At 41.3% G+C, this 24,289-nt stretch overlaps 1 pseudogene; it reads right to left on the bottom strand.

Moving 5' to 3' along the window:
- Positions 1-15,929: 15,929 nt before the first annotated feature.
- On the bottom strand, positions 15,930-18,525 carry LOC117036695 (cysteine-rich PDZ-binding protein-like; annotated as a pseudogene).
- Positions 18,526-24,289: the final 5,764 nt, after the last annotated feature.

Raw genomic sequence — 24,289 nt, 5'->3', positions numbered from 1 at the left:
TGAATTGAAGTTCTGGATTTCTCCGGATAGATACCTAGGAGTGGAATTACTGGATCATAAGGTAGTTCCATTTTCAGAATTTTGAGATACCTCCATACTGTTTTCCATAGCGGCTGCACCAGTCTGCAATCCCACCAACAGTGCACAAGCGTTCCCTTTTCTCCACATCCGCGCCAGCACTTGTTGTTTGTTGATTTATTGATGATAGCCATTCTGACTGGGGTGAGGTGGTATCTCATTGTGGTTTTTATTTGCATTTCTCTGATGGTTAGCGAGGTTGAGCATTTCTTCATATGTCTGTTTGCCATCTGTATATCCTTTTCAGAAAAATGTCTCTTCAAGTCCTCTGCCCATTTTTTAATTGGATCGTTTGTTTTTTTGGAGTTGGGTTGAGTAAGTTTTCCATAGATTTGTGATATTAATCCCTTATCAGATATATCACTGGCAAATATCTTTTCCCATTCAGTAGGATCCCTTCTTGTTTTATTGATGGTTTCCTTTGCTGTGAAAAAACTTTTTAGTTTGATATAATCCCACATGTTTATTCTTTCTCTTAGTTCCCTCGCGCGAGGGTGTATATCAGTAAAAATCTTACTCCGGGTAATGTCTGAGAAGTTTCTTCCTATGTTTTCTTCTAGGTATTTTATGGTTTCAGACCTTACATTTAAGTCTTTAAGCCATTTTGAATTTATTTTTGTATATGGTGTAAGGAGGTGGTCCAACTTCATTTTTTTGCATGTGTCTGTCCAGGTTTCCCAGCACCATTTATTGAATAGACTGTCATTACTCCATCGTACATTCTTGCTTCCATTGTCGTAGATTAAATGGCCATATAGGCGTGGATTTATTTCTGGACTCTCTATTCTGTTCCATTGATCTATGTGTCTGTTTTTATGCCAGTACCATGCTGTTTTGATTACTGTAGCCTTGTAGTATAATCTGAAGTCAGGTATTGTTATACCTCCCACTTTGTTCTTATTTCTCAAGATTGCCTTTGCTATTCGGGGTCTTTTATGGTCCCATATAAATTTTAGGATTATATGTTCTATTTCTGTGAAAAACGACGTTGGCAGTTTGATAGGAATTGCATTGAATATGTATATTGCCTTAGGCAGTATGGACATTTTAACTATATTAATTCTTCCTATCCATGAACATGCTATGTGTTTCCATCTATTTATATCTTCCTTCATTCCTTTCATCAGTGTCTTATAATTTTCTGAGTATAGATCTTTTACTTCTTTGGGTAAATTTATTCCCAGGTATTTTATAGTCTTTGGAGCGATTGTAAATGGGATTGTTTTTTTAATTTCTCCTTCTGATGTTTTATTATTGGTATATACAAATGCAACTGATTTCTCAATATTAATTTTGTATCCTGCCACTTTACTAAATTCATCTATCAGCTCTAATAGCTTCTTGGTGGAGTCTTTAGGGTTCTCTATATATAGTATCATATCATCTGCATACAATGATAACTTTACTTCCTCCTTACCAATCTGGATGCCTTTTATTTCTTTTTCTTGTCTGATTGCTGTGGCAAGAACTTCCAGAACTATGTTGAATAGAAGCGGAGATAATGGGCATCCTTGCCTTGTTCCTGATCTTAGGGGGAATGGTTTTAGCTTTTCCCCATTGAGTATGATGTTAGCTGTGGGTTTGTCATATATGGCCTTTATTATGTTGAGATAAGATCCCTCTATTCCCACTTTCTTAAGGGTTTTTATCATAAATGGCTGTTGGATTTTATCAAATGCTTTTTCTGCATCTATTGATATGATCATGTGATTTTTATTTTTCATTTTGTTAATGTGGTGTATCACATTAATAGATTTGCGGATGTTGAACCACCCCTGCATACCAGGAATGAATCCCACTTGATCGTGGTGAATGATCTTTTTAATGTATTGCTGAATTCTGTTTGCTAATATTTTGTTGAGGATTTTGCATCTATGTTCATTAAAGATATCGGCCTGTAGTTTTCTTTTTTTGTGGTGTCTTTGTCTAATTTTGGGATCAGGGTGATAGTGGCTTCGTAAAAAGTGTTTGGGAGTCTTCCCTCCTTCTGGATTTTTTGGAAGAGCTTGAGGAGAATTGGTGATAATTCTTTTTTGAACGCTTTGTAAAATTCACCTGTAAAGCCATCTGGTCCAGGGCTTTTGTTTGTTGGGAGACTGTTGATTACTGATTCAATTTCCGTGGTGGTAATCAGTCTATTCAGGTTTTCTGTTTCTTCTTGAGTTAGCCTTGGAAGGTTGTACGCCTCTAGAAAATTGTCCATTTCTTCCAAATTGTCAAATTTGTTGGCATATAGTTGCTCATAGTAACTTCTTAAAACTCTTTGTATTTCTGCAGTGTCCGTTGTCACTTCTCCTCTTTCGTTTCTGATTTTATTAATTTGGGTCCTCTCTCTCTTTTTTTTAATGAGTCTGGCTAATGGTTTGTCGATTTTGTTTATCTTCTCTAAGAACCAACTCTTGGATTCATTGATCTTTTGTATTGTTTTTCTGGTTTCTATTTCATTTAATTCTGCTCTGATCTTTATTATCTCCTTCCTTGTGTTCCCTTTGGGCTTATTTTGCTGTTCTTTTTCCAGATCCCTTAAATGTGAAGATAAACTGTTGATTAGTGATGTTTCTTGTTTCTTTAGGTAGGCCTGCAAAGCTATGAATTTCCCTCTTAGGACTGCTTTCGCGGCATCCCAAAGATTTTGGGTCGTCGTGTTTTCATTTTCATTTATCTCGAAATATCTTTCGATTTCTTCCTTGATCTCCTGCTTGACCCATTCATTATTTAGTAATAAGTTATTCAGCCTCCATGAATTGGTGTGTCTTCCCGTTTTTTTCCTGTAGTTCATTTCTAATTTCATAGCATTGTGATCAGAGAAGACAATTGGTATGATTTCAATTTTCTTAAATTTATCAAGACTTGTTTTGTGGCCTAACATATGATCTATCTTGGAAAATGTTCCATGTGCGCTTGAGAAGAAAGTGTATTTTGCAGCATTGGGGTGAAATGTTCTGAAAATATCGATTAAATCCAAGTGGTCCAATGTATCATTTAAGGCTGTTGTTTCCATATTGATTTTCTGTCTGGAAGACCTGTCCCTTGTGGTCAGAGGTGTGTTGAAGTCCCCGACTATAATAGTGTTACTGTTGATCTCTGCCTTTATGTCAGTCAGTACCTGTTTTATATATTTAGGTGCTCCTATGTTGGGTGCATAGATGTTTACTAGGGTTATGTCCTCTTGTCGGATCGATCCCTTTATTATTATATAGTGCCCATCTTTATCTTTTAGTATGTTCTTCATTTTAAAGTCTATTTTGTCAGAAATAAGTGTTGCAACTCCAGCTTTTTTCTCGTTTCCATTTGCATGAAATATCTTACTCCAACCCTTCACTTTCAGCCTGTGTGTGTCTTTTGTTCTGAGGTGAGTCTCTTGTATACAGCATATACAAGGGTCTTGCTGTCTTATCCAGTCAGCCACCCTATGTCTTTTGATTGGAGCATTTAATCCATTTACATTTAAAGTGATTATTGATAGGTACATAGATATTGCCATTTTTAAATTTGTAGTTAGGTTGTTTTGATCTTTCTTCTATTTACAGAAGACCTTTTAGTATTTCTTGCAATGCTGGCTTGGTGGTAATAAATTCCTTTAGCTTATTTTTTTCTGGAAAGCTCTTTATCTCTCCATCAACTTTAAATGATAGCCTTGCTGGATAAAGCAATCTAGGTTGTAGGCCTTTGTTTTCCATCACTTTAAGTATCTCCTGCCACTCCCTCCTGGCCTTCAATGTTTCTGTAGAAAAATCATTTGATAGTCTTATGGGAGTTCCCTTGTATGTAACCCTCCGTCTTTCTCTTGCTGCTTTTAGGATTCTCTCTTTGTCTTTAAGCTTTGCCATTTTAACTATAATGTGTCTTGGTGTGGACCTGTTTGGGTTAATCCTGGTTGGAACTCTCTGCACTTCCTGGACTTGTATGTTGGTTTCCTTCATCAGGTTGGGGAAGTTTTCAGACATTATTACTTCAAATATGTTCTCAATCCCTTGCTTGCTCTCTTCACCTTCTGGTATTCCTATGATGCGCATGTTGTTGCGCTTGATGTTATCCCAGAGGTCTCTTAGGCCATCTTCATTGTTTTTTATTCTTTTTTCTTTTTGTTGTTCCGTTTGGGTGATCTCTGCTACCTTGTCTTCTAAGTCGCTGATTCGATCCTCTGCTTCATCTAGCCTGCTGGTAATTCCTTCAAGTGAGTTCTTAATTTCGGTAATTGTGTTCTTTAGTTCCAACTGGTTTTTCGTTATGATTTCTACATCCTTCTTTATGTTTTCTCTAAGCTCGTTTGTTATGATTTCTACATCCTTCTTTATGTCTTCTCTAAGCTCCTTAAACATTCTTATCACCAGTGTTCTGAACTCTGTCTCTGAGAGGTTGGTTACGTCTGCTTCATTTGGTTCCAGTTGTGGAAGCTTCTTCTGTTCTTTTATTTGGGACGTGTATCTTTGTTTCCCCATTCTGGCTGACTGTGTTTATTTTGATATATTAGGTAGATCCCCTAGAGTTCTTAGTTCTTGCTAGGTTATCTTGTGTAGTATGTGTCCTTTATATTTGACTCGCACCACGTCGTCCTCCTCTGCGTGTGCTCCAAAGGTGAGTCTTGTGTTGTGTACACTGTCCCGTTCAAGAAGATCTTTAATTGCTTCCCGCTAATGAGCAGGTGGGGTCAACTCCTGGGCTGACCTGCCGTGAGACTTGGCTCTGCCCCCCGCAGGGCACTCTGCTGCGTGAGGGTTGACCACCCCAATGTGGTTTGGCCTCTATGGGCTCCAGAGCCTGCCGAGAACCCCCTCTAGGTATGTGACCTGCAGGTCAACCCCGGCTGCACTCAGATTTGGTCTGGAGTTGGCCCCCAGATATGCCGAGTCCCGTGCCACCCAAGCTGGGCCCCGGCAGGGAAGTCCCAGAACAAGGCAAATCACCAAGCACAGCAGCAATGACAACAGCAAAGAAGAAAAGAAAAAAAAAAAAAAAAAAAAAAAAAAAAAACAGCCGATAACCCCCGCTCGACACAGGCAAAGATATCAAAGATACAAGATAAAGCAAAACAAAACCAAGCAAAGCAAAACAAAGCAAAACAAAAAGCAGCGACCGTCTCGGCCTGAGCCCATCAAGCAATGACCAGGTTGTCCTCTGCTGTACCAAAGAGCCCCCTGCTTATTGCGCAGGCAGAGCCGGTCACCTGGTGCCCAGAGAGACTTTGGGACTGCAGACTTAAAAGCGTGGGCCTGAGGGGTCTGGATGATAGTTTTTACAATATCAGTGCAGTTTCTGCCCTTGCCTGCACAAATGCAGACTGAGAGTGGCACCACCAGATATGTGACCAAAACTCTTGAGTCTTAAGGCACCTCTTCAGTGTGTGTGTGTGAGTGCGGGCAGGAGATTTCTGATCTGCTGGAAGCCCAGAGCTGCGCCTGCCTCACTGCTGATCTCCGGGTGTGTCTCGGCCGCTGCACCCACCCCACCCTAGGCAAGCCAGGAAGGGTGGGGGCTGGAGATGGAGGGGTCTTCACTCTCCCAGCCCAGCCGTGCGTCGCCCTCTTCCCGCAGGCCAGAAAAGGTGGTGGCTGGGGGTGGAGGCGTCTCTTCTCTCCTAGCGCAGCCAAAATCACGCACACTGCCCAGACTGCCTGGGTCAGGGCTGCCCGTCAGGCTTCCCAAAGCGTGAGCTTTTGATACCACTTCTCGGTTCAGGGGCCGGTTTAAGTCTCTGGAAGGGCGGGGTAAGATTGGAAGAGCGCGGCGGGGGAGGGGCCTAGGTATGGAGACTGCGCCCCCCGTCCACCGCAGGGCGCGCCGCCTTCCCGGCGGGAGAAATCAGCCGTGGGACGCAGGGAAAGGGCCTACCCCCGGTCTCTGCGCTCTCCGCTCCGCCTGGGATCCCGCGCCTGCCCGGCTCCGTGGTTTTCGGTCCTCGCCTCCGCCAGCTGAGGCTCCGCTGGGGGATGGGCTCTCCCACCGCTGCCGGCCGGGCGCTCCCACGCCGCTTCTCCTCCTCCTCTCCTTGCTCCGTCCAGTTAGCTTACCCCCAAGAATTTCTTAGCTTCAAGCAATCCACGAATCTCTCCACTACATTGTGTGGTGAGCGAAAATTTCCTCGATGGGTTATAGTTCCCGTTTGCAATAAGATCTGGAGGAGAACTCAGAAAGTGCGCCCTGCTGCCGCCATTCCTATGACGTCCTAGAACGACACATTTTCTAACCATGTCTTCTCTTAAATTTTTAAACCTTTCATTGCTGCATTCCTAGAACGTGATCTCTTTCAGTGTTGACCACACCCTTGACTTCAGGGAGGATAGGCAAGGGGCTTGTGGGTAGGGTGAGAAGAGCAAGGCATGTCCATTGTGCTAGGTATGTCCATACGATACGTTCTCCATCATGGCTTAAGACTGACCTGGGAGAGCACGATGTCACCACGATGATTGGAGACAAGAGAGGACATCAATTGAAACGGCCCTTTTGTGTGGCAGAGCAGGAGTCTTGGAAGCCTTGTGAGGATATAGGTGACTGCTGGACATGTGGTATAGAACCTGTGAGGGCGTGGGAGATTGCCCTGGGTGCCAGCAGTGGGGGACAAACAGGATAAATGTACCTGCTGCTATATGATGATGTAGATCTAAGCGGGCCCTGAAGATAGAACACGGAAGGGTGAGAGTTGACTAATGGGCCCAGACATGTGGCAGTGGGCTTTTGGTAGTTCAGAGGCTTGAACTTATTCCACGAGGCCTGAGGCCCCTAGACTGAGTGGGGCTAAGCCACGTACTGCTCCTGCCTGTCTCCTCATTAAGACGACCACATGTACATTTGTACTTGTAGAGTCGAGCCCTAGGTCTCTGCACACTGGGTACAGGAAGAGAAGTGAGACTGTGGTGACCTCTGGTTTGATGGGTGAGGATGGACGTGGATCCTCCAATTGAAGTCTCCTATTTGATATAATCACCTGTTTATCAGTTGATCTATTAAAATAAGTACTGTCCTGAAGACAAACATTCATTTTGTTCTTGTCCATACAGTTTGAACCTATAATAAGGAAAAGACATTTCCTCCATCTGCAGAAGTCTGTCCTAACCTTGGCCTTCATAGGTCCCCATTACTGGGCACAGGTTTTCTTTCTTGTTCCACTTGGAAATCTTTCACTAAATGTTTATTCTTTGCTTACCTCTGGGAGGTCTCCTGCCTTGGATTAGCTCTTTCAACTCTGGAGCTACCCTCTAGTGAGTGTGAATGTCTGTACATGTGGTATTTTGAGGCTGTTGTGATTGTTTTATTTTGTTGCCAATTGTTCCTGTGACATAAAGCATATTTTTTGTTTGGGTGTGTTTCATGTTACAGTAGATGCTCGATTCCTGATTTAAAGAGGAGGAAATGGGTGTTCTTAGTGTCGTGACCAGATCAGGATCCTGTAACCAGGATCCACACCCTGGGACTCACACCCTGGGATCTCCCCAGGAGTCACACTGAGATTACACTGTGGGATCCACACCTTGGTAAGCCGTGCTCTCTTCTCATGCTTCTCAGGCCCACAAGGGAGTGGTGCTGCCAAGGTTCTCTAAACCCCCAGGGAACTAAGGCACAACGTGTTCCTGGGTTTTAATTTTATTTGAATACGATGGGATTCAAATAAAAGTTAAGCATTTTAATTGGTAAACAACTTTAACTCTTGAAAAGGTACAACAAATACAGATATATTATGCAGCAGAACGCAATAAGCACAAGAGCTGTCCACTTGAGTCCGGCCCTCCAGGCCTCCCAAGGACAAGTTTCCCAAGGCTGAGTTCCCTTAGTTTTTTTTTTTTTCGTTTTTTAATTTTTATTACCAAGATTTAATTTATATAACATAAAGTTAATCACTTTAAAATGTATATATAATTCAGTCATTTTTAGTATAGTCACAGTGTTTTGCAACCATCCCCACTCTTTCCTTCTTTTCAAGGGTTTTTTCATGAAAAAGTTTGGGAAGGCTGAGAATTCGTAGTATCAGGAGATAGGGACAGTTTTGTGTTTGACGGGGGAGAGCTTTGGATGTCATAGGGATGTTTTTTCAGTTCCTGTTCAAGTCCTTCTACCTAGGCAACAATCCTCTCTACTGGGGAGGCAGCCTGTTCCTTGAGTGTTCATGCACTGTGGATGGGTTATCACTAGAAGAAACAAGGATGGAGTCTTCCTGCCATAGAAATGACCGAATCACAAAGGATTAAACAGCTTAGACACTGTGAAGACTCCTGAGAGAATAGAAGGGGCTGGACTTGCTTTTAATCAGGTTTCAATGCAGAGATAGTTGTCCTGTCAATTCCTTCATTCAGGGACACTTTTGTCTTGGCATTAACAAACAAAGTCAGCATTCCCTCCGGGCCAACTGAAGCCTGATTCAATACGAGTTCGTGCTTTTCTGTAAAGATTTGCAGTGGGATTCCAGGCAGTGTAGATAATGGCCTTCTTCTCACTGTAGATGCCGTGGCTATTCCAGGGGGCCAGACTGGTGGTTATGTTGTTTATCACTTTTCATGCAAATTCATGGGCAGATTCAACAATGGTGAGTCCTCTTGTCATTCCTGGCTAGTAGCTCTGCTGAATGAGGGCTTGGGAGGAGGAGTGCAAGTCTCTGAACTTGCCTGTGATTTGGGATTTTCTCTTGCAGACTCTTCTGGGATTCTTCAGACAACCATATACCTTTCTCAGTCAGAGAGCAAAATCTTGTTAACTTAGATCCCAGATTTCATAATTCGTTCCCATTGGAAGTTCTGAGAATTCAGTGTGTAGGAAAATGGTCTGGCCCTTTTGAAAAATGGTAATTTACATAGCTGTGAATAACAATAGCTATTCTTTATAAACTACTTAACAGGGGCTAGGTGCTTTACACATATTATCTTTAATCCTCACAACAACCTTGCAAGGTAGGTATTATCCCACGTTGGCTGGGCTGCGGAGGCTAACAGAGGTTAGTAACTGGCCCAATTTTTCCTTTGGTGCCATTGAAACACCATGATGGGCTTTGAGTCAGACAGACATGATTCAAATCCCAGGTCCACTAATCACTAGAAGCGTGACTGGGCATGTCATGTAACCTCCCGAAGCCTCAGTTTCCTCAGCTGTAATTGGGATATTGATGCTTTGGGAAGTTGTAATGGGAATGAAATGAGCTGAAACACTTTAAAGTCCCCAGCGTGGTATTGGCACATTGCATAGCACAGCAGAATCTCAACAAATGATGCTTTTTCTTTCTTTTCTATTTATCTCTGTACCTGTCATGGCACCTGGTACAAAGTAGGTACTCAAGAAATATTTGTGGAAGTAAATTCAAAGGATTCTTCATGGCCTTGTTTCACAGGGACATTGTGAAGTTGGACCCTCTCCAAAAGCTCCCTGAAAGAACAAAAGAAGTTTTGAAGCATGTCAAAGCTACTCATGGTTAAAATCTTTAGGACGAAGACAAGAATAATGCTAAAAACAACAAAAGTACTAAAATTCTGAAGTGAAATTCACTAGGTAGAGTGCTGTTGTTCTTCAAGAAATAGCAAGAGTTGAGCCTTGTCAAGTACTCTGAAGCATAAGGGACAATAAATGTGACAAGAATGGCTCTTGGGTTTGGTGGATTGTTTAACAATGACGGGACTGGCTGGAGACAGTGCACTTTTGTAAGTGTATCCTTGCTTAAGAGTAAATAAAAAATAAAATACAAGATTTTTGAATGTATAATATGGAGTGTTGCAAGGCACGCATCCTCACTGTGATGCAGGGAGTGTTTGGCTGAGGTCCAGCTGAGAAGGGATTCAGGAGGGCAAGTTGGAGGCATGTGTGCGGCCATTCTGCAGCCAGTTCCATGACAGACATTGCTCATTGATCATGGTTTTTCCTCATGCCCGAGTCCTTCTAACAGTCAGCTGGAATTAGTGTGAACTGGCATTTAAGATCAAACCACTCACTGTCCCTCTCTCCGAACAGGGACCTTTGTGCCATTTAGTACCCAAGATTCAAAGACCCCTCCTCCCTCACAGGAAGCTTCAGTCTAGTCTCCTAACACAAGTCATGGCACCAAAGCTACTAGCACCTCTCAGTATACCATGGAGATTTTAGTGAAGCAGTTAATATTTTTCATTTTTTTTTTTTTTGCAATACACTTGCCCTAGACCTGAGATACAAATCTATGCAGACTAGATTAGAGGACAATCAAAACAACAACCATTACACTGCATCCAGAATAATCTCTACTCATCCTTGAAGTAAGCTTGTTCTTTTTCACTTTTCAACTTTTGAGATGGGATTCCTTAGGACATTCTTCAGTCCTCACGCTCCCCAAGTTCACCAAACCTTTGTGGCACAGTGGATATTTCTGTGGCTGAGTTGTACTCATCCATGGTCTCTGATGAAAGCCTGGTCTGGGTGTCTATTTCGTTTTGATTAGGATCGATTGGCTTTAAGTAACAGTGCATCTCAACTGAAATTGGGTTAAGCAATAAAGAAGTTAATTATCATACATTTCAAAAAGTTCAGGGATGGGATTATCTGCAGGTGAGGAGCATAAATTAGAACTCTGGTTCCACTTCCCTAGGCTTCCCTAGGCCTCCTGCATGTGTTGGCTTCATCTTCAGGCTGGTAATCATCCAGCTTCAGTACTTCCAATCATCCCATCGAGTAATGCTTGTGCTTAAGTGGAGGAAGAAAGGGTGTGTGTGTGTGTGTGTGTGTGTGTGTGTGTGTGTGTGTGTGTGTTTGTATTTTGTGGGGTGGGGCTGTCTCTTTTGCTGTATTCTCAATAAGAGTGAAGACATCTTTCTTAGAATCCTCCAACAGACTTTTGTTTATGAACCACTAGTCAAAAGGGTGTCATATGCTCCAGCCCCTAAACCCATCCCTGGGAAGGAGAGTGAGTCAGTGTGATTGATTTACTCCAATAGAATATATCCGTTGAGCTGGGGATAGGATCATAGGAGGGAGGGGGGATATACTTATTGAGCAAGAAAAAGTGATCGTAGTAGAACGGATGTTGAATAGGCACGCCAACAGTTCCTGCTACTCAGGGACAAAACTGATAGCAGTGGTCGGTCAGATTTTCTCTCTTAAGAAGAATTTAAACTAAGGGAAACATAGATTCTGCTTAGGTGGTAGTAGATACTTACCTGAAAATTCATACAATATTGGCTCAGGGTGGAAAAACCATTTTTAGTTGATGAGTGAGCAGATGATAGAGAGAGCCAGAATCATGGAGTGGGTTTTCTGGTCTTTGCATACAAAAAGACTGGATCAGGATGTTCATATATGTTTTCACTCCACGGTAAGCACAGTGTTGGCTTAAGCTGGGCCTTCTGCATGCCTAGTGTGTGTATCTTTATAGTTCTCAAACTAATGAAGAAATCCCAGATGGGTGAAGAGCACTAAAGCTAAGATGATGCTTGCTCTTCACGGCCCACTCGCTCTTGACTGTCCAGGCGACATCCTCAATGGTATTTGCCTGGGATTTCCTACTTATTCCCATCATTCTTGCTACTTTCTAAAGCAAGTTGTCTTTCATGAATGTCTTTAGTTGCGCTGTTGTGGCTGTCTCCATATTCTGAATTGATTCAAAACGTTTACCTTTCATGGTCATTTTGACTTTGGGGAAGAGCCAGAAGTTGCACAGTGCCAGATCCAGTGAATAAGGAGGATGAGGACACACCGTAATGTTTTTATTTGACAGAAATTGTTGTATACCGGAAGTGATGTGTGACATGGAGCATTGTCATATGGAGGATGATTTACAGCACACATTAACACATACCTTCTCTCAACCGTAGCGCACAACTGACTGACTGCATTGAACAAGTTGAAACTTGTCACACTGTTACTAATGTTCGATGCGCAGCTTCCTGTATTGAAGATCCCTGCCTTTCTGTTGGATGGCACTCGGGAGCAGCATCCACCGTATTTTCTGATCACACCTCATCGTATAGCATGGAGTGTGGGTTCATTTATCTCACAGATAATTCCTTTGCCATCTCTGATCCATGATTGATGGCACATTTCTGTTCAGTGTTTGTGGGTCAATGAGGGAAGTATTTCTATTCCCTTGTATGCAGTGAACTTAGTTCAAATATCTACACGTGTGGGGTCTGCTAACAGATCTCCCTCCGGGTGGCATGCTCTGTTGTGTGGCAATTTCCAAGGTTGGTATATCGGTTTCACCGAGCTCCACTTCTCTTAGCCCTTCCTCCCCCATCCTTATTCCTTCATTTCCCGAAGTTCCTATTTTTTTATTTTTGTATACACACAGAAAGGAGTGATCAATTTTTTTTTGCTTTTAAAGTTGTCTGAAATTTTCTTTCCCTGAAGAACTTGCTGTGGGATTGGCACATTAGCTGCAGCAAAAAGGTTAAAAGAAGGAATTTAATATGCTCCTTTTTCCATTCCTTCTGGCTGGTAAGTGGAGTATTCACCTGGGATGGGCATGCCAGTGGAAAGCTGAGAGTGAGGGAACTCCAAGTCCTAGCCCTAGTTTGGGTAGAGGAGGGACAGAAAGCCCGCTGGTTACGTAGCCAGGCATGTTCTGTTCACTGTTCACAACAGCCCTACTGACAACCTTGCCTCTCTCTTGTCCTATCTTTCTCCCTGTCCCCACTTTTTTTTTTAAAAAAAAAAAAAAAACAGCAAAAGAAGAACCAAAAGGAGAGTTTGTTGAGAGAGAAGTACCGCTTTAAATGGAGTTAACTCTTGCTATTTCTTACAGCAGGGCTTCTGAAATTTTAATGAGCATACAAATTACTTGAAGATTTTGTTAACATGTGGATTCTGATTTAATAGGTCTGGGATGGGCATTGAGATTGTGCACGTCTAATCAGCTCCCAGCTCATACTAAAGTTGCTGTTCTATGGACCATACTTTGAGGACCAAGATCCTACAGTTTAGTAGGACCAGTGCTGACATCAAGGGGAGGCGTAGAAGGAATGAGAGGGCGGGAAATCATTACATTTCGGGGCTTTGTCTTAGCAATAAAATTGTACTTTTACATACTTCATTTATCTGGTCTTTGCCTGGGTGTGATTTCAAAGGGGGGAAAAGTTCACACTGAGAAACAGAAATATCCATGTGAGTACTATGTGCTATGGAATTTTACCCATTTAAGTATGCACACACTTGGGCCAGCCTTAAGAAACAGTACAGTTGCACCAGTTAGGAGTACATCCTAGTTACATAAAATCCTAGTGAAAGTGGGGTTTATTGGTTTCACAGAATGAGAAATCTGAACCATTGGATACTGGGGTATTACCTCCGACCTTTTTTTGTGTGTCTCCAAAACTTGTTTCTCAACCTTGCCTGAATCACAAGCTTTAAAAAAAATCCCAATGTCCAGGCCACTGCCCAGACCAATTAAATCAGAATCTCTAGGGTTAGGATCCAGGCATCAGTATTTGCAGAATCTCTCCAAATGATAATGGCTGAGAACCTCTGCTCTTGGCCTTGCTGTCACATTGCTTTCTCCAACACTTTTCATGGTCTCAACAACTGCCAGCTGCTGGCATTGGTTCGGCACCTGAGAGTGTTACAGTCAGCATCTCTGATTCTCTTGACCTTTACAGCTTGGTTTTCACATGCTTGCTTCAGCCCATATCACTCACTGAGTCTGCATTCTAGACGAGAAGGGAGGAAGGGGAAAGGGTGGGGCTCCGACTTCCACTCGCATCTCATTGGCTGGAATTGTGCTATGTGGCCTCTGCCAGGACGAAAGTGGCTGGAAAAGTGGCCATTTGAGCTTTTCCAGCTTCTACAGTAGAAGCAGATGAGAGCAAAGAGGGTTGGAGTGGCCATGAGCAAAGAAAATATGTACTGGGTCTTTCAAAAAGTTTATTGTTGCAAACATAAAAATGACATGCCCATTATAGAAAATTTAGAAAAACAGAAGAAAGTAAACTTACCCCAGGCTTAGCACTTAAAGCCAAGAATTATTAACAATTTGATTAATTTCCTTCCAGATTCTTGCTTGTTTTCCCCATGATTCAGATCATATTGTATTTACAATTATGGATTTGACCTTTGTTTGTAACATGAAAGGATGAGAAATTCTCCATCTGTTAGGATGATTTCTTAAACATTTTTTGTCTGCCTTATATTTCCTTGTACTGCTGCAGCATAATGTAGCTTCTCCGCTGCTGTTAGGATTCAGTTTTTTTTCCTTTCCTTTTTCCAGTTTTACAGAATTGAAAACAACCCTGCGCTGAACTTCTTTGTACCCACAGCCTTCCCCCCTTTGTTCTATTTATTTATTTATTTATTTATTTATTTATTTATTTATTTATTTTGGTGGGGAAAGGTAGAGGTAAAAAAAAAAAAAGAAGAAGGTTTGGTTTTTGCTTCAAAGAGCTTTCCCAAAGAGTGGTCATTCATTTACATTAAACGTCATGGATGGACACTGTTCTCCCGTCTTTCATGCTGTAAATCAGTGCAGCGATTTCACCTGTAGACAGTGCACTGTTTTTCATGACAGTTTAAATTCAAGGTAATGTGTGGAATATGTGTTTTTCTGAAATTCAGTGTATTCATTTGGACCTACGCGGGTGGTCCTAGTGTTCTTGTTTTCATCTGAAAGGTATTGGCATTGTGGCTTCAAGAACAAATGGAAAATCATAAATACAACTTGTGTTTGATTTCGGTCTGGACTAACTACTTAGGAACCATTCAGCAATAATGGTCTCAGATATTTAGATACTCTGTGAAACTGCAATTAATTAAGGGACTGCTGACTCTAAGAACTATGCAGCCAACAAGGGACTGAGGGAATCAGTTTTTAAAGTCTGGATACCAAGCTCAAAGAGAAATATCAATAATCTTCTCACATTTGCAATATCTATAATAATGTAGAGGGAAAGGACAATAAGAATTATGTGAGTAATGTTAAATAAAAAATGTACATAGAACTGGGAAATTTTTTAAATTAATTTTTTAAAAAATTATTTTAAAATTACAGTTGACACACAATATTATATTAGTTTCAGGTGTACAACATAGTGATTAGACATTTATATAACTTACCAGGTGATCCTCCTGATAAGTCTAGTACCCACCTGACACCGTACAGAGTTATTACAATATTATTGCTATATTCCCATGCTGTACTTTACATCCCTGGGACTATTTTTATAACTAGCAATTTGCACTTCTTAATCTCTTTTAATATCACCATACACCTATCATAATGGCTATCATTAATAAATCAACAAACAGTTGTTGGTGAGGATGTGGAGAAAAGGGAAAGCAAGGACACTGTTGGTGGGATTGCAACTTGGTGCAGCCACTATGGAAAACAGCATGGAGGTTCCTCAAAAAATGAAAAATAGAATTCCCTATGACCCAGCAATTCCACTTCTGGGTATTTATCTTAAGAAACCCAAAATACTAATTCAAAAACATACTCGTATATGCACCTCTATGTTCACTGCAGCATTACTTACAATAGTCAAGATATGGAAGCAACCTATGTGTCCATCAACAGATGAATGGATAACGAAGAAGTGGTACATATATACAACAGAATATTACTCAGCCATAAAAAAAAAGAAAATGAAATCTCACAATTTGCAACAACATGGATGGACCTAAAGGGTATTATGCTCAGTGAAATAAGTCAGAGAAGGAAAATTTTTTCCTCTCAAATTTGCCACTATTCCAATTCTATAAAATGTTTTTAAAGAAAATAATTTCAGGAAGGAAACTAGTTACATTGTGCTGTTCAGAACTTCATGAGAGCAGAAGAATGAATACTGATCAACTTACCTGGTTTAAACTTAATTATTTGTCTTAAAACATGTTCTTTTGTAACTTGAACATTTATGTTATCTCTTGAAAAGTCAAAGCAGAAAGTAAAATCATATAGGAAACCAGAAACTTCATCAATACATCTAGACAGACATTTGCTGGTAGTTTTTGGTATCTAAAACCTTTTCCCACACATTGCACAACGCTGCAGTAATGAGAACCTGGCTGGTGCAAGAACTTTTACAAATTCTGCAAGTGGAGAATTTCCATGTGGATCAAATTTTGCCCTTTTAGAACTCAAAGCTTTATTTTTGTTCAGCGTTTTCCACCACTTTCTGTGGAATTCCTTGCACATGGGGAGACGTATCTGGAATGATAACAGTACCAAGGTACTTTTCACATTTCCTGTATACCACCCTTCTTCTAATGGTTCCCGTGGAACCACAGTTTTTTTTTTTTTTTTTAGAGTCAGGATGATTTTATTTGGGCAGATTTCCAGGAATGGGGACTACTGGGTCACAGAGAATGAACCAGGTAGTTGTGTTGGAGTATAGCAGAGTATCTTGGAGTATGTTGCCAAAAAGGCGGCAGGGTCACTCTTTGGTGAACCCTTCATTGAGTTCTCTCTGTTCTATTGGTTATGCCTCTTTGCAGATGGTTGGGACTGGTCTGTCTACACAAAAGCATTGGTGGGAGGATTCTGCCAGCCCTCAGGAGAAGAAACAGTCCCATACACTCACTCTTGACTTTCAAAACATCTCCACCCACATTCTAACCCCGACCCCCACCCCTCAACATGTTTATTTGCAGTGGGACATTTTTGTTTCTCTCACTCTCTTAATTATGACTTAACTTCCAAGACTTGGGCAAACACTCCCAGTATCATAAGGGGCTGGCTGGTTGGGTGGCCTGGGCTCCATTATGGTATTTTATTCACCCTTCAGCCTGACTCCATCCTCCTTACAGAGCGATTGCCATGGCAACTATCCTCCTTGGAGCAACAAGTATGGGTGGCAAAGTTCCACATGCTTAATATGTTTGATGTTTTATCTATCAAAAAATTCTTTGGGGAAATTCAAGTTGGCTTGTTGAACAAAATAAATAAGCTTTCTATAGTCAACAAGGGCTAAGGGCGGCAGCTTTGATAACAGGGAAACCAGGACTGGTCAACAACCAGAGACCAGAGTTGAGCAGGTTATGTCCAGCTCCACTTGAGACAAGAAAGGAATGGGAAAACTCTCAATGATAGTGGAAACTGATTCAGATCCCAGAAAGTGTTAGGGAGCTCCAACCAAAGATTAGTACTGAGGTAAAATGAGCCTCAGCTCAAACTTTGGGTGGCTTTTGACTGCCACCACTGGAGGGGTCAGTGATTTCACTTGCAGACAGTGCACTTTGGGGGTCCTGGACCTTTCCCTGCATCACACACAGTCCTCTTTAGCCTGGAAGCATTCAAAACTGCACACATAGCACAGCACACTGAGAGCTTCCCTGAGGCTGCATATATGAGCTCAAATGGATAAGCTAGCCTGATGTCCTCCTCCATCCCTGCCATCTGTCTGTCTACCATTTATAATAGATTTGCTTTTTTTTTTTTTGGACATTTTTTAAACTTGAGAATTAAGATTGAAATTTTACAGTACTATGTTGTTTTCAGTTTATGCTTTTTGGCTTCATAGGCAAATGCTTTTCTTGTTTAAAGTAGATTTATACCCTCCTTTCTTCCTTCCTTCCTTCCTCCCTCCCTTCCTCCCTCCCTTCCTCCCTTCTTTCCTTCCTTCCTTCCTTCCTTCCTTCCTTCCTTCCTTTCTTCCTTCCTTCTTTCCTTCCTTCCTTCCTTCCTTCCTTCTTTCCTTCCTTCCTTTCTTCCTATGTATGTATTTTGTCTGTTTAATGGGGTTCACTCTGGCATGGTGGAAAGAGAGTGAGGTGTGGAGCCAGAGAGACCCTGGATGGAATCCATGCGTTTCTACTAGTAGCTATGCAGTCTTGGCATTAGGGTGACCAGATGTCCTAGGTTGCTGGGGGCTGAGGCGTTTCCTGGAACGCAGGACTTTCAGTGCTAAACCCAGGGCAGTTCTAGATAAACCAAGACGGCTTACTTGGGTAAGATCACCTTACTTGGGCAAGACCTCGCTGAACTTTCGTTTCTTCATCTGTGAAATGGGGATACTATTAATAATACCTGTCTCATGCGTTATTTTGAGAATTAGAGCTATTGTACAACTGAAGATGTCTGAGATCTAGATCTCAATAGATGATAATGATAGTACTATTAATATTAATAATTATCTGATTTCTTTAAAGCTCAAAGTGATCTTTCCCCATCATTTACTTCTGCCATCAATGCTTTTCTCTTAATTTCTAAGGTTTGTTCAGGAATGGGGAGGTTATTATTATTTTTTTTCATTTTTATGTTAAACCTAATTTTCTAAAACTTTGCTTTGTCCAATTGAAAAAAATCTACTGAACTTTGCCTGATTCCTAACATCTCTGAGTGGAGTCTAAGGGTAACACACTAACTCAGATTGAGATTATCTTTTAGAAACCCTGAGAAACTGACTTAAACTCCTACAGTCTTCCTCTTTGGATACAAGACACGTAGCTCCTACTAATCCTCTTATTTACCAGATGCAGGTCTGTCGTGTTCCAGGTATTGAATGTTTGGGAGCTGAGGGCCTGTTCTGGGCCTTTCCCGAAACGAGGACTGGAGTAGAGGCCCAGGATGCCTGCTGACATTAGGCCACTCACCTGCAGAAAGCCTGTCCTTGCTCTTTTGGGTTGGCCCTTCTGTCCAGATAAAGGAGCTGGGAACTGGGGAGGCCAATGGACTAAGAGTGAAGAGAAGAGATCTGTGTGGCCTTGGGGAGGAAGTAAGAAGTGAAAGCTGCGTGTGGGTTCCAATCCTTGTCCTGGCTCCCCCTGTCATGTCTGAGCAGGGCCCTGAGCATGTCCTGACCCTTCTCTGGTCCTTCTCCACAATGGGGGTGTGGGCCTCTGTTCTCCTATCTTCATAGGTGAGTAGAGGTGATCAAATGGAGAAATGAAGGCCAAAAAGTCTCCAAAGGGAAGAAAAACGCAAACAACACAGTATGAGGTCAGTTTCTAGGCTCGTGACTCTTTTATTTTAAGGTTCAGAATAAACAGAGAGCTCGACTCAGCCAGGACTTATCAGATTCCTCCTTCCAAGCTGCCTCAGATGGTCAGGTCTCCAGGTAACAGGCTGCACCTGCCCTTGTGGATGTTCTGTCTGGCTGTTGTTATTTTTTAATTGTGGTAAAAGACACATAACATAAAAGTTACTATATTAACCATTTTTAAGGGTACAGTTAAGTAGTGTTAAGCCTATTCACATTGTGCCATGTCGGATGTTATTTTCTATTTTTTGATTCTCCATTAGTTTTTAGTTTCTTTTTTTTTTTTTTACTTTCTTATTTTTATTTTTTTAAATAAGTTTTTTGGGGAATATTGGGGAACAGTGTGTTTCTCCAGGGCCCATCAGCTCAAGTTGTTGTCCTTCAGTCCTGTTGTGGAGGGCGCAGCTCAGCTCCAAGTCCAGATACTGTTTTCAATCTTAAGTTACAGGGAGCGCAGCCCACCATCCCATGTGGGAATTGAACCGGCAAGCTTGTTGTCAAGAGCCCTCGCTCTAACCGACTGAGCCATCCGGCCGTCCCTCCAGCAGCTCAGCGGTAGCACGTTGTCTTCAATCTAGTTGTGGAGGGCACAGTTCACTGGCCCATGTGGGAATCGAACCGGCAACCCTGTTGTTCAGAGCTCACACTCTGACCAACTGAGCCATCTGGCCGCCCCTCCATTAGTTTTCAGTTTAACTTTTTTTTCCTCAATGTAAAGTGAAGATATTGGAGAAAATTTGGAAAGTACTGATAAGTATAAAAAACAAAAAGTATCATTATATCCCCAATCAGAAGCAACGACTTTAAAAATATTTTAGAATATATTTCTTTCCAGGGCATTTTTCAATGCACTATGTAAAATAATTAATATTCAAAAAAAATCTTAATAATTTCATGGCTACAAGTCTTCCTCTAGTTGGATTTTAGGTTGAGTCAGTTTCACTATTCTAAACAATTGGTATATATCTTTGGGCATAAATATTTATGATTATTTCCTTAGGGAAAATAATTGGAATAAAGGACAGATATTTTTAGACTTTTAAACTATTAGATATAACATTATCTTTAAATTCTTCCCAATATCTAGTTAAAAGATAGGACAAAATATTATGTTTTCTATGGAAGGGACTTGTATTTTCCTTGTCAACAAGCAGGATCTACCTCTCCCTGGAAAATGCTCCGAGAAACAAATCTCTAATTTCTTTTATCAGCCCGCTATAGCAGGGGTAGCTAAGAAATTTCATCTTAGTTGGTCATTAGGTAGTAGCTGCCTTTAGTACTGAGTATTGTGATGGAATGCACACTAAAACCCATCACTGTTAGATGCCTTTTTGGTTTCTAAAGTAAATTCTTTTACTTCAGAATGACATTTGAATACATTTGAAGCATTTTAGTGACATTTTGTCTCCACGATATTCTTTCTTGCAGTTAATATTAAACCAAAAGGAACTCTGTTTATCCTCAATTCTTAATATTTCTTATGCTCATTCCACCTTAATTTGGGCTATTGTGAAGAGAATAATCCCTTTCCTTTCTAGTTGTGGACTGAGAGGTATGAAAAATCAGCTGGAGGAGTGGAACAGTTCAAAAGTATTTCCGAGTTATCTACAAATACTTGAGAATTGAAAAATCAAAAAAGTCATGGTCCCTGCTGAGGACCCAGAGTTATAACTGGGTGTTTGAGTGTGTGTGAGTATCTGTGAGTGTGCGTTTGTATGTGTGTGGTTTTGGGCAAAAGCCTTAGAGCTTCGGGCCACTTAGACTGGTCACAGCTTGGAGATCAGGATTGTTGGAGGATCAGAGATAAAGTATAAAGCACTAAATGCTGCACTGGTAATCACAAGGACTCAACAAAGAAACAAAATCATGAAAACATGTTGGTGAATTATTGTCATTGATCCTTCAAGGTAACATAACTGGTTGGCAGTGGAGTTGGGACCAAAGTTCAGGTTTCTGATTCCAAGTGCAGTGCTCTCTCCAGCGGAATGCATCAGCTCTGCACTTTGGCAAAAAATGTGGCCATAGCAGCGGTTGACCCTGTGTAATGTCCTGTGAATGCAGGACAGGGCTGAATATTAACCTACCCAAGAAAATGGTAAAAATATTGGGCATCTTTCAGAGGCATTGATTAAACTTTTTTCTTTTGGACCTCCAGGATGGATGACAGCAAAACACTCAGTAGCCAGCTCCTCACAATTACCCGGAGATTTTTATAGATTATTTTATGATGGTGAGTCATATTTTGAGCATGTACATTATGACTTGATTCCTTCATTTCTGTCTTTGCACAGGAGTTTTCAAAATGCTTCTAATCTTAGGAAATCTAAATTTGAATAGCTCATAATTATATAGCTGAGGACACTTTTTTACTCCCACGTGTTTAAAATTGAATGTCAAGTTTTCACCATTTTTAGGTTTTAATTATCAGTTTTCTGTGAGAACCAGGGTAATTTCTCAGTTTCTCCCTCTCTGAACTATATGCTATTTGGTAACCAGTCAGAGTTTCAGAGGTAGTGCCTCTGAAGCTTTCCTTGGAGTTCAAGTTCAACCAAAACTGTGAAAAATTAGGCAAAGCAATGAGTTTGCCTGATTTCTAAGGACTTGGGTCCTTAGAATACAGTCTTTGTGGCATACAACAAATCTCCATGTTTTGACTGAGGGACCCAGGCTTTGTCAAGCTAAATACCACTGCTCTGGCTATAGGAAGAGGTTTATGGATGGATACATGACTCAAATGTTCCAGTGAGTTGTATCAGGATTTTTTTTTTTTTGGTCCTAAAAATATCAGGAAAGACATACCTCTTTTGGGCAAGCTTCCCTAGCTGAAAGATGGCATATGCCTAGAAATAAGAGCAGCCATTCTGAGGGGACAACCTGCCTCAGAAGCAAATCAACAGAGAGGAAAGCAGAACTGAAGCAGAACTGAAAGCAGAAAAGGGTAGAGTCTTGAGGATATCCCTCAATCCAGCTATGCCTGAAGCCAACCCTGGCTTCACATATCCTAGTTACATAAGCCAATGGTCCTATTTGTCTAAAACGTTGTGTAACTTGGGTGTTTGTCACTTAACTAGGCCCTTTACTTGCATTATTCCATTATCCTTATTATCCCCATTTTCTAGATAAGGAAACTGAGACTCAGAAAGGTTAAGTGCTTTGCTTAAGTTGACAGAGCTGGAAAGTGATGTGGCCTAGATTTGAGGTTGGGCTGTTCTCTATACGTAGTACATGGTTTTTCCACAACCTGATGGAGGTTCAGTGAGTACAGCTAGCTGAGCTGGTGAACCCAGACTTTGACGTCCTCAAAAGGATAGGCACTGGCTCTCCAGTTTTACTGGCTCATGGGCAGGCCAATGACATTAGACACTTCAGGCTGGTGCACTCAGGATCAGACAGGCTAAACTTGGTCCTTGGATCCCATACTGTATGCCTGGCTGCTCTGGGAATCTCTTCTTATTTAGGCTTCCTAATTTGCAAATACTACTAACCAGGCTAGATCAGACCTAGCTGGCCTCCAGGCAGCCATGCTGCCGCTGAGCAAGCACAGATTCTGCCAGCAGAAACACTCCAGGAAGATGCATTCAGCTTTGAGATGCTGAGACTCCCACCTCCATTTCTTGAAGCTTAGGAAAAAAGAGTGGAAGCTGTTCAAATATGAGATAATAGTGTTTTTAATATTTAAGTAACAAAATATGCAAGTCAATATTCAATGCATATACAATAAAAGAGAGCAACAAAAAAATTACAAAGCACAATCTAACTACATGGAGACTTTCAAACAATTAAGTGTTGGATAGAGAATGTTCTAATTAAAAACGTAGCTGGGCCACACCTCAGTATCTCAGACCCGACCAGTGACATTTTGGTGACAGGAAGGAGAGATCATTGTGCCCCATGGCCTTCAATTCAAATCCTGTGACTCCTTAACAATCCCCATGCCCTAGATTGCTCAGCTTCTTCCCCTCTACCCCAGTTTTGCTTTCTTTAGTTATTCATCTTTTATCCCATTTCAGACAATGAGTTCCGTGAGTACTCTCTTTGACTTGGCCTAAAACCAATTGCTGTCTCAGTGAGAAGGTTCTGTTTTGGCTCTTGGTGAACATACTTCACCAAGTATGTTTAATGGGCCATGATCTTTCCCCAGACACAGTCTGTCCAGCCTAAAGACCCCAATGAATATTACCCATCTCCTTGGAGGATGGATATCCTCCTTGGAGGATCGAATGCACTATTGGTGTGAGGACTTTTTTCCTTAGATAATAACCCAATGGTCAAATTCCCCCTTACAATGCTGCTCCCTGAATCGGTAGTTTAGAGACACTGCCCTGACCTTAGTTTCCCAGGGGGCCTATTCTAGCTCTGGTGCTGGGATGGAATTCAGGTGGCTTGGAAGGAGTTTAGGCTTTCTGTAGCAGTGACATAAACACAGGGAAGGTGTGTGGCTGCAAAGAGCTTTCAGTGCTTGAACATTCAATGGTCCAACCACTCTAGATGAATTTATTGAAGAGAACAGCTCTCAGAGTAATAAAGCTGACCACAGTGCCAAGTAGGTCTACTGTAAACTGACAATGGCCTATAACCATGCAAGTGTGGTTATGTGGCACTTGGCAATGTAACATTAAATTCAGGCTCATCACTTTTTATTTTTTGAAAGAACTAGTTTCAACTCATTTCCTATATTCCATTATCTGGTTTTTTCATGGGTTACAATGACTCTATCAGTATAATCAAAGTCATGGAGAACTCAAAGGAAGTTAGGATCAGTGAGCATTTTATGAAATTTGGACGTAAGTGTGATTTTTATGAAGTACAATATAGACATCAAAGCAATTATTTTTTTCATTTTCTTCTATCCATGTGTAGGAGTGAGGCTAATTCGGACAGTGCATCATTTTACTGATACATTATTTATTCTAACTATAGTATACCAAATATATTTAGATTACGAAAAGGGAAAAAAAATCCTCTTCTCATTCCTCTCGGGACACTTTCTGGCCTGTGACAGAAAGAGGACCTGTGGTGGAGAGCTCAGGAAACTCCTGGGAGAGGAATTAGCAGATGCCAAAAGAAACAGAAAGGCTTGGTTTCCTCAGACTGAAATCACTTTGGTCCAAGTAACGTTTAAAATCACAGTGGTGTAAGAAAATGAGCAGTGGTGTCAGATAATGAGCTGGAAACATTACAGATATCTTGCCCCTCTCACCTCTTCTTCAATCAGTGTTTATTAGTAGCCAAGTTGGGGCAGGGGAGCGGCAACAATCTAATAGGAGAAAATGATGTCATTGGATTCACCCTCTTGTTTTCCTTTCAGAATTGTTCTGGGGGATGAGTTGAGAAATAGATCATCTTTGGGCTATTGGCTAGAAGGA

The sequence above is a fragment of the Rhinolophus ferrumequinum genome, chromosome 17 (assembly GCF_004115265.2).
Source record: "Rhinolophus ferrumequinum isolate MPI-CBG mRhiFer1 chromosome 17, mRhiFer1_v1.p, whole genome shotgun sequence".
Taxonomy (NCBI): Eukaryota; Metazoa; Chordata; class Mammalia; order Chiroptera; family Rhinolophidae; genus Rhinolophus; species Rhinolophus ferrumequinum.
This window is presented reverse-complemented; position numbering and strand designations above follow the sequence as displayed.